Consider the following 12217-nt stretch of genomic DNA (forward strand, 5'->3'; position numbering starts at 1 on the left):
AAAATTTTTGGATAAATAACACAGATATTTCCCCTAATCAAAGAGATGTTGTAAGAAGGAGGATTGTTAGCCCAAATCATGATCCACATGTGTAACAATTTTTGGACTCAACTCAGACACAATTTTTTGCAAAATTTATTGGTATGTATCCTCAAATTCGAATAAGTCAAAGATTTTTTGAGATGGTTAAACTTTTTTATGTGAAGATAAATCACACATGCACAACTTGTTTTTGTAGGATACGTATTGAACTTTCTAACCATTTTGATTTTTTTAGGCATATATGTGTGTTTTTGCATTCTAAATTTGTTTTGCAAGATTGTGGCATGAATGAGCTTCAAGGGAATTCATATCCAACATTTTATGTGAAATAGGGGACGTTCAAAAATTTTATAAAACGTCATACTTCGATGGTACATGCTTATTTTGTGGTACTCTATAACTTTTATCAACTTGTGAACATATGGATAGTACACATGCAATTGAAAATAAAATAGTAGATTACAGAAAATATAAGATAGTGACATATGCTCTATAATATGGGAAACAGGCTAAAAGATGTGATTTAGTCATTGAAAAGATTCTAGTATATGAGTTCATGGATATTTTTTGTAAAAAGATTATTTATGAGTATGCAAGGCATACACATAGAGCTCAATGCCTAGATTTGCAATTCAAGTTGTGCAAGGATACATTTCTACTGGATACCATTTTACAGTTGTAGACTTCGCAAAGAACTATACACTAAAACCAAAAAATGAAGTGCCAACAAAGTATTATACTTCTCAACAGGTTTCCATATTTGTTCACATAACATTCATGCATTCACCTACAAGTACATAGGATGACAGGAAGATATTGAGGGAGTACCATTTTTACATCAGCGATGATCAATCACATTCTATGGAGTTTGTACATGGTTGTTGTCAATTATTTTATGAGATTTTGCTAATAAGAGCATACCATATTGCCAGCACATTATTTGGTCAAACAATTGTGCATCTCAATTCAAGAATGTATAGATGTTCTGTTGGTTGAGAAAGATGCACAAGTTGTCTAGAATTCAATATATGTAGAATTTCACAGAGGCTGATCATGGAAAGGGAGAGCACATGGTGTAGGCACATGCATCAAAAGAGCCTTAGCTAATGAATAACTAAAGTACAAACATAGAGCAACATTAAAAAATGCAAAATCCATCATCCAATGGTGTAATGCTACAATGAGCCCATGTAAAGAAGGTGAGTCTACGGTTTATATATTTTTTTGGTTGATAGATAATACTAACATTCCACCATATGAGAATTATTGCACACTAACAAGATCAAGTGAGTTGCACTCTTTTAGAAGCTCTAATGTGGGTTTATGGAGTATCCACACATTAAAAAATGATATTCTATTGTCCATCATATGCAGAGGAAAATTTGGATGAGTGTGAGTTGATTGAAAGGGTGGACAAATGGGATATATAGGTTTTGGACCCAATTGACACCTATTATTCCCCACAAGAACTAAAAATGCTAGAGATGGATTCATCCATTGACTTTGTTGATCTAGTGCAACCTGGTTATATATATATGTGTGTTTGTGTGTGTGTGTAACTTTATAACTTTTACCTAAGTATTTGTTGAATTAATGACCATATTTTGTACATTTATTATTGTAGGCCATGTTTTTGTTGTTATTGCACTACACCTAAAGACAGTGAAGAAGGGACATATTATTATTTGTGTCATTGTGTCTAGGCCAAAAAAAAATGGATTACTCAGTTGAGTACCATATAGGTGCAGTGGTTGTAACTGGCACATGACTTAGATGATATTCTATGAAGAACCCTAACGTGTGGTTATTCGAGGATTGACAAACAAATAGGAAGATTCTTCATTATTCAAACCTTGTTGTCGGGTCAAATGTCCACTTGATAAAATATAGTGGAAAACCACATAATAAGACTCTTTGGAAGGTTCACGAGTCAGACCATGAGACAATACTTGAGACATTGAAACGTAGAGTAGATCCAATTGGTTCATTTGCTTGAATACAATTATAAAAGCATGAAATACTAAGGTAAATTATTGTTAGGTTTATGAAACTAAGGTATTTGGTTACCTAATAGGTCCTAGGAATCCTAACTAGGGTCCTAGAATGGTCCTAGATGGACCCATTTGATCAAAAGATTTAAAGAGCAAAAATTGTTCAAAAGTTGCAAAGTTGCTCAAATTGCTTCAACAACTTTTGCAATTTTTGCAAAAAGTTATAAATGATAGTTTGGGAAGTTGTAACTATTCATGGTTAGTTATTTGAGTGTGGAGAACCATATTTTGGAAGGTTAGAAGGTTTGCAGTGTGGGGAAGCACTCAAATTCCTAGGTTGGTCAAAAGTTGCTCAATGAGCCAAAAGTTGCTCAATAGGTTAAAAGTTGTTAGGGAGGGAAAACTAAGGTATTTGGTTACCTAATAAGTCCTAAGAATATTAATTAAGGTTATAGAATAGTCTTATATGGACCCATTTGATCAAAATATGTAAAGTGTAAAAATTGCTCAAAAGTTGCAAAGTTGCTCAAAATGTTGTTTGAGCAACTTTTGCAATTTTTGCAAAAAGTTGCAAATGGAGGTTTCTAACTACCCATGCTTAGATATATGATTATGGGAAACATATTTTGGAAGGTTATAAGGTTTTTAGTCAGATTTCACACTCCTTTCCAACCAAGTTGCATTTTTTAGCAACTTTTACAACTTTTGCAATTTTGCACAAAAAGTGCAACTTTTGCGATTTTGCACAAAAAGTGCAACTTTTGCAAAGTTCACTAGATTTCACTTCTAGGAATTGGAAAAGGTTAAAAATAATTTAAAAACAACTAAAAATACCTAATCCTAGTCTATCTTGAACAAGAACTCTAAAAGACCCAATTTTGCCTAATTAGCAACTTTTATTCATATCTTGCTCAAAGTGGCCTAGGCATACATATCTTGTTCATATCTCTCTCACCGTTCATCGTGGGATCAAATTTTTTGCTCCATTAGCTTCAGGTAGTTGGGTAAACCCTATTTCCAATCTCATCCCATCCCATTGACTGCTCAAACATTCTTGGGCATGTCGAATTGAATCGACCCTAAAAGTCATTAAATGCCATAGGGCACCGATCTTTGACAAAGCATATCTCAGAGCTTGTGCAAGGTATGGATGCACTTTTGGGTGCTACAGGATTGTGCTTATGACATCTACAATAATCTCTCTATATCTTGTTGGAGATTGAATTTCATTTAGATTTTGCAGCTCCATCTTAGGTGATGCTAAAACTTGTAGTGTTGGCTAGTACAAAATTGTCAACTAGTGAATCTCTCTAACCATTTGTCGTGAAATCAAAGTGTCTATTCCATTATCTCTAGGTGGTTGAGTAAACCCTAGTCCCAATCTTATCATGTCCCATTGACTACTCAAATGTTCTTAGGCATGCCAAACCAAATTGACCCTAAGAGTCATTAAATGTCATAGGGCAACGATCTTTGATGGGGCATATCTCAGAGCTCGTGCAAGGTATGTATGCAATTTTGGGTGCTACAGGATCATGTTGTAGACACCTACAAATGCATTCTAACAATTACTATCATTAACAATTATCAGCAATAAAGCATTCCAACTATAAATTGTAGGGCATCTTGGAAGCATGCATTTGGATTCCAACCACTTTCATTATCAACCTAAAAAAAAAACCCTTCATAATTATGATTTTGTTTTGATTTTGCGGCCCCATCTTAGGTGATGCTAAAACTTGTAGTGTTGGCCAATACAAAGTCATCAATTGGTGAATCTCTCTAAACATTTGTCGTGGGATCTAACTATCTATTCTATTAGCTCTAGGTGGTTTGGTAAACCCTAGTCCCAAGATCCTCCTATCTTGTTGATCATTTAAATGTTCTCAAGTATGTTGAATTGAATTGACCCTACGAGTCATTAAATGTCATAGGGAAATGATCTTTGACAGGGCACATTTTGGAGCTCATGCAAGGTATGGATGAAATTTTGGGTGTTATAGGATCATATTGTCAACACCTAAAATAACCTCTCTCTCTTTTTGAATATTGGATCTCATTTTGATTTTACAGTCCCATCTCAGGTGATGCTAAAACTTGTAGTGTTGGCTAGTACAAAGTCACCAACTGGCGAATCTCTCTAATTATTTTTCATAAGATTGAACTATCTATTTTGTTAGCTCTAGGTGGATGGGAAAACCCTAGTCCCAAAATCTTCTCATCCTATTGATTGATTGAACATTCTTGGGCATGCCGAACCAAATTGACCCTAAGAGTCACTAAATGCCATAGGGCAAAAATCTTTGATAGGACATATCTCAAAGTTCATGCAAGGTATGGATGCAATTTTGAGTGCTACAAGATCATGTTTCCAACACCTACAAAGTTGCCAACTAGTAAATCTCTCTAACCATTCATCGTGGAATCGAATTGTATGTTCTATTAGCTCTAGGTGGTTGAGTAAACCCTAGTTCCAAGCTCATCCCATCCCATTGACTACTCAAGAATTCTTGGGAATGCCAAACCAAATTGACCCTAAGAGTCACTAAATGTCATAGGACAACAATCTTTGACGAGGCATATCTCAGACCTTGTGTGAGGTATGGATTTAATTTTAGGTGCTATAGGATCATGTCACTGACACCTATAATAAATGCTCCCTCTTTTTGGAGATTGGATTCCATTTTGATTTTATGGCCCCATCTCGAGTGATGTTGAAACTTGTAGCGTTTGCCAGTACAAAGTTGCCAACTAGTGAATCTCTCTAACTGTGAAAAAGGGGATCAAAATGTCTATTTTGTTAGCTCCAAGTGGCCATGTAAACCCTAGTTCCAAGCTTGTCCCATCTTGTTGAGCTCTTGAATGTTCTCAAGCACGTCAAATTGAATTGACCCTAAGAGTCACTAAATGCCATAAGGAAATGATCTTTGACGAGGCATATCTTGGAGCTTGTGTGAGGTATGAATGCAATTTTGAGTTCTATAAGATTGTGTTTCTAACACCTACAATAACCTCTCTCTCTTTTTGAAGATTGGATTTTGTTTTGATTTTGCAGCCCCATCTCGGGTGATGCTAAAACTTGTGGTGCAGGGCACCTAGGTGGCAACTATATATGTCATCTCATCTAATGATGGAGACTCATGACAGAAGGTAAACGGTTGATCATACACCTCATTTTAAATATTTTATTTTGTTATGGTAATAAGGAAATCCTTGTTTGTAAGGTCAAGGAACTTGAGGTCACCTATAAACCCAAGTTGCCTTAGTCCTAAGGATTTTTTTTTTTTTGTTGTTTTTTTTAATAAGTTGACTTAAGAAGTTTTTTGAGAGTCATTACACCTTATATAGGTCCTATGTGTTACCAAAAATTACTTGGTTAAGTTCTAGGAAGATTTAGTGCAAAAATTGCATTTTCCAATAAAAGTTGCTGACAACTTTTTAACAATTTTTTGGAAAACATTGAAACTAACCTTGTAACCAATCAAACCAAATGGTAATTGGTTGGAATGGATATCAAATGATGAAAATAATATCTATGAAGTTAGAGGAGGCATAAGGTGTATGTTCAACAAATTTTAAATACCAAATATATTGATTTTATTAGAAATTGCCTGTTGTACGGAGTTGTATAGATTGGGAGGCCAAATCCAGTTGGATGTTTTGAACACAAATTTTTTCTAGATTAAAGTTAATTTTGTTTTAGGTTAGTTGATTAAGTTTCAAGAAATTTAGAGCATTTTCTTTCTAAGAACCCATTCTTGCACATTCCAAGTGTTATAGGCTTGATTTGGCCAATTGGGCCTATGAGGCTTGTGTAGGTTAAGGAGTGTTGGAGTAGGTTGGGGAGTTCAAGCTTTTGGGTTTTTTGTAACTTCAAAAAGGGTATCCAGATACTTTTTTTTTTGCCAAGTTTAGTGGAGAAGAAAAAAATTGTTGTCCCAAAACCACCAAAAGGTCTACAAGGGCAATTAGGCCTATTGAGAGAAATTTTGCAAAATACATGTTAGGAGAGTAAACTAGTTGTGGAAACCTCATCATTAGGTGTTCCTTGAGGTGTCTAAGGTGTTATTTTGAAGAAACAAGTTTATTAGGATCCATTTCTCAAATATTCTCATTTTTCCCTTATTGCTTCCTAAGTCTTGAATAGAGAAAGTAATCAAGTAGTTTTGTGAAGTTGAGTAGAAGTTTGTTTAGTGTTGTAACCAAGTTGGAAAGAGTCTTTGAAGACACTTAGGAAGGTGGGAAAGGTAGTTTTCCTTAAAAGTGTTATTGTTGAAAATTCACCAGCGTTTGGTGTGAGCACTCTGCATCATTTTGGATGCAAATTACATTAAAATGAAATACATGAAATACTTAAAACATAAACAAGAAAAAAAAGACATTTTTTATGATAACCAATAATGTAATACAAGAATATATATATATATATATATATATATATATATATATATATATATATATATATATATATATATATATATATATATTATTATAAAGAATAATGTCATAAGTCTAATAATGTCATGCATCAAATATATTTCATACATCAAATATAAAATGGCATATATACATCAAATGTGTGTCAAATATGTCCACTAACATAAAATCCAAAATATATGTCCACTAATGCCTATACATTTGTGTCTATCCCTATATCTTCTCCTTCCCACAAGGGGAAGGAAACAAATCCCTAAAGGTCTTTGGTCATTGTGTGGAGCGAGATATTGGGGATGATGGGGTCTTCCTCACATGCTTGCTCATCTTCTTGTTTAGGCTCCTCTCTAACTAGAGTTGATACAAAAAGTTATAAATGAATCAATAGTTATTATACATTGAAATAAAAAATATGCACATACAAAATTTATTATTTTCTTATTGCCATCAAATAGTCACTATGTACATCCACCTCAAAGGCTCGTGGACGATTGAGAGTAACAAGGCCCTACAACAATTCAATCAATATAATCACTCGATCATACTTATAAATACCATTTGAAATTTCAATACTAACTATTATAAATAACAACTAAATTTCTAAAAACTCTTTCATACCTCAGTCAATGGCTCTAAACTAGCCATCATGGCAGCAACTCCACGATTGATGGACTAGAGAAGATGAGGAGTCTCAGATGTCAAAAACTACAAATCATATAATAAAATTTATATGTAACATGAAACATTAAGCAAATGTACCTCTATGAAGCTCGTATCATGCATAGGCTTAGAGTCCCTTGTGAATGTCAATGGTCCAATAGAGGAATAATGCACATGAATAAAAAAAATTTGTCAATCCTTCATATGATTACTTAATAAATATATGTATTAATTAAAATGATTAAATCGATACATGCCTCTCAACTTGTTGATGGGAGGTAAAATGGGGCCAAGGAATCTGTATTAGGGTCATCAACACTCTTACCCTAAATTTTGAACAATGTCAAGGCATGCTAATTAATTAATCATTCACTATACATACGAAATGTGATCAAATTAGTTTACTATAATAATAATTTACCTATGTGTCAATGTCAAATGTGTCACTCAGGAACTCATCGATGACTAGCCCAGCATCCATAGTGTCTCCAACATGACTGCCCAATATGCATAAGGATCCACATGATATGCACATGTGACCACGATGCAAAGAAGGCTCCTCCTCAACTAATGGATTGTCGCAATGAATGAGGGTCTGTGTCAAAGCATTGATAGTACCTAGAGTGTTGGTCTCTACATGTTCCTTCACAACTATGAGAATAATCACAGGCTCACCCTATGACTTGACAATAGGTGCCCTAATTGCATTATGGTCACAATGTGCCCTCGTCCTCTCAAATGATGACCCCCCACCTCTACCATGAGAATCTAGCATATCAAAATAGTTGGGAATCTCCCCAAGGATAAATTCACAATACAATTTCTTTAAGAAATACATTGGAATCTCGTGATTATTTTAGGGAGGGGCATCAAAAACCATCCACCATCTATCCCAAAGTTATTTCTAATATCATCATGTATGCACCAATGGATTGGGAACCTTTTAGTTGTATGTTTAACATTGTCTTGTTCTCTAAGAATTTTAAACAATTCACAATATGCTACATTTTTCTATGTTTTTTTTCTTATATCTTTATGAGATATTTGTTTGCATAATATCTTCTTTTTTCTTCTCTCTTAACACGCCAAATATCCAACTCACCACTAACAGAAGCTACATGGCTCATAATGGACTCAAGTGTCGATGCTAATTGTGCTCTCATAGGATTAGTTTTCCCACAAGCTTTCAACCTACCAATCATGGATGCTAATTCATTTTTTCTTCTTTCTATTTCATTCATTATATTGTCTTGGGTGCTAGGAGGAGGCTTTCAATCAGTGGAGGTTGCAAAATTTCTTGCTCTTCTTGTGGAGGGTTTTGATTTTGATCTTGATCATGTGGGGGATTTTCATTTTGATTTTATTGATCAAGCTAGGGATTTGGTGGTTGATTATTCACATTTCCTAATAAGAAACCAATTGCATTTTAAATAAATAAAAAAATTTGAAGAAAAACTTTAAAAAATACAAAACAATGCAAAAAGAAGGCTAGAAAACATACTTGACAATCCCGATCTTGATCTCTGACGATGAGGAATCATTTTGAGGAGGAGAGAGAAAATTCTTCAAATTTCACAAACTACATGTGTGCTATTGAGGGGAAAGAAGAAACTAGCACAAAGAAATAAGGGAAAATGAAATGGGCCACATGTTTGCAGTTCATTTATAGAGTTTTTAAAAAAAAGTGCATGTGTTTTTAGAAATTTTGAAATGTGAGTTGTGTGTCATCTTTTTGGCACCACAACTTGGTACATTCGCCCTACATGTATTAATACTTTCCAACCGAATAGATCTTCCTTCCACCATGTCTCTTACATAGTGGTAATGAATTTCTATATGCTTGCATCTATCATGAAATACTAAATTTACAGATAACTTGATACAACTTTGGTTATCATAGTGAATAGTAGTAGGTTTCAAAGGCTCACAGAATGAACTAGAAAGAAATTTTTGAAGCCATAATATTTCTCCATCTTCTATTGTTTTTGTTATATACTTTGCCTTAGTAGAACTCTGAGTAACTGAAGCTTTCTTTCTATAGTTCCACGAGATCATAGATGACCCTAAGCTGAAACAACATCCTGATGTGCTCTTCTGATCCTTTACACATCTAGCCGAATCAAAATCAATATATCCATGCAACTCTAAGATGGTATTCTCATATTTATGGTCATACCCAATAGTGCCTTGAAGGTACCTTAATATATGCTTCAAAGCAACAATATGTATTTCACGAGGCTTACACATGAACTGACTTAATGCATTCATAGCATAGTAGATATGAGCTTGAGTATTCACAAGATACATCAAAGAACCAATTATATGTTTGTATAAAGTGGGATCAACTAGTCTAGATTCAACACTTGCTTCCTTTAACTTGTGTGTGTTGGTTTCTATAAGTGTTGAGATAGGTCGATAGTTCCACATTCCAAATCTTTTCAAAATATCGACAATATACTTCTTTTGATGTAGGAAGATATTCCCAGACTACTGACGAACTTCCAATCCAATGAAGTAATGAAGAATCCCTAAGTCCTTCATGTCCAATTCAAAAGTCAATTATTTCTTACACTAATTAATGGGATGGCCTTCTCTTGTAATTAGAAGGTCCTCAACATAAAGAATTTGAATCAACATATCACCTTATCATCCAGCCTTAAATGATATGTCATATTTCTTTATCCAGTCTTAGCTTCATTCTCTACAATTTCCAAGCTATTCTCAAAAGACACAAAAATGATTTTGGTAGGAGACCTGGCGAGAATATCATCCACTTATTCTTCAGTGATATTGTACCTTGTCTACAAACCATCTTTACGATTTACTTCCTCTGAATCACTATGATCAAAGTCATCAAAGATCCACTTGCTAGGTCTTCTAACAACTCCCTATGTTTTGATCACTACATTATTCATGGTAGTTATTTTTCATACACAAATTTACTTGTCTAATTCCATAGTAACATGAGTGAATTTAATAAGCTTTGGATTTATCCCCAAGCTTGGTGACACCAAAAATTTATGATAATGTGGCTTCTATTTGAAGCTCCAAGTACATGCATTAACCTCTTGACCTTCTCGTCCATGGTTTACTTTAATAGATTATCAAACTCCCTCTAAATTTGATTTCCATCTTAAATTCGGCTTCATAACACTAAGGAAAATGTTAATCATAGAAGCATACAAGATTTGTCATCCCAATGTTATAGCATGAACTAATTAACATTATTCAAGGGTATGAAATAATTATCTCCTATGTTAGTACATCATAAAGCTAGTCTATAGTTGGGTCACAAGACTATAGTAAGGTTATTTTCTTTGCTATCTTGTTGGTTCCAAGCAAAACATGAAGGATTTCACAACCATGTATTGTATATCTACTTCTTGATTGGTATAGTTTCCTTGTCAATAGAGAAGACATGATCTTCTCCCTCCAAATCAATATAATCCTTGATAGTCAATGAAAACATATTCTCTATTTTCTTGCTAATAAGAGGAATCTCAAGCTCAGAGAGTGCATCTATCATGACTTAGGTGGTAGCATCATGGTCCACTCCCTCTAAGCCAATATTACCAAGTTCCCTAAAAGTCATTGAAGAAGGTCCTCTGGCTATCCCTTCTTTACAAAAGCATATCTTGCTCCAAGAATTCAATTGGGTCTGAATTTTGTCTAATGATTCATGATGGATAAACCATCATTCTCTACTACTACTACTACAGAGAGTGTCTCTCACCTAGGCTACTATGCCCTTAATATTGGCATATATAGGGTTATGAATAGTCAACTTGTGGCTATCTTAGTCCTTAATTAAGTCATGTTATCATTATTATATTATTATTTAGTTAGGTAGGTCAGCCTAGGTGTTATGTAGAGTTTTTCTATTCAACCTAACCATAATTAGGAATGTATAGGAGGTTGTGAGTCTTATTTCAACATCTTATTGTGAAGTGTGTTCTCATTGGAGATATTTGGAGGTTGCCTCCTTGAAGTGGCCTATCATTCTCAATTATTTACAATTATTTATATAATATTTTATATTATTTTTTCTATTGTGCAATTTATATCATTACAAGTGGTATCAAAGCATGATCTTGGCACCGTAAAGGCAAGATTTTTTCTCAACATTGGAGAAATTTTGGGAAGAGCATAACTTTTAAATCTTAGAAAAAATTTCAAAGATTTTTAAAGGGTTTTTGAAGACCATATTAAACAAGATATAGTCCAAAATTCATTGGAATTGGAGCAAATTTGAGCAAATTATTGCAGAATTACTATTTTTACAAAAAATTTTGAGATCTACATATCTATCACATCCTATAACATAGTAGAGGAGCCTACATTTCAAAGCTTGGAGAAAATGAAGAAAAAATAAGAAAGTTATTACAAAATTAGGAGAATTCTCTCTCAAGGCAATAAATTTGCTAATTTGTTGGATTTTTTCTAAGGGTATCTTGGTCCTAATAAGTTACAGTAAAAAATAAATTAAAAAATCTAAGAATTTACATTTCATTTGTGTGATTTATTTCAAAAATATTGGTTTCCATCATGACGGGGCCTCCAACAAGAGGCATAAAGAATGCTACCACACTAGGGAAATCCTTCGATCAGGATTGGGAAACAACATAAGATAGTAATCCCAATGAGGAAATAAGTAAGTTCAAGGAAGAGGTTAAGAGGGATATTTGTGACCTATGAGGAGATATATCAGATATACAAAGCATGTTAAGCACCTATATGAATGAAAAAAAAGGAGTTCTCAAGCAATCAAGGGGAAACCTTCAAGTCGGTTAATAATGAAATAGATTTTTAATAATCCTATAGGATCTAGGAAATTTTTTCCAAAGGTGGATATGCACAAATTTGATGGCAAGGATCCTCTAACATGGATAAATCAAATGGAGAATTTATTTGAGGTACATCAAACTCCATATAGACAAAAGGTCATGATGACTTCCTTATATCTAGAACCAAATCAATTCGCTTGGTATCATTGGCTTTGTACTCATAGGAGGAAAAAGGGTCTCACCATATCATGGTTAATTTCTATAGAAGAACTCCAAGCATAATATAGCAATAGTGTGGCAAACAAC

The 12217-nt window shown here is 34.0% G+C and overlaps 1 long non-coding RNA gene across 1 annotated transcript; it reads right to left on the minus strand.

Annotated features, from left to right (window-relative positions):
* Positions 1 to 6552: 6552 nt before the first annotated feature.
* Positions 6553 to 11183, minus strand: LOC149562424 (uncharacterized). The gene is made up of 4 exons (XR_016363500.1): positions 7227 to 11183; positions 7086 to 7139; positions 6940 to 6975; positions 6553 to 6818 (listed from the first exon to the last, which is right to left on the minus strand). It is a non-coding gene; the product is annotated as an uncharacterized LOC149562424 (long non-coding RNA).
* Positions 11184 to 12217: the final 1034 nt, after the last annotated feature.

Source organism: Cupressus sempervirens, chromosome 4 (genome assembly GCF_028749045.1).
Source record: "Cupressus sempervirens isolate cs-2001-9-10 chromosome 4, ASM2874904v1, whole genome shotgun sequence".
NCBI lineage: Eukaryota > Viridiplantae > Streptophyta > Pinopsida > Cupressales > Cupressaceae > Cupressus > Cupressus sempervirens.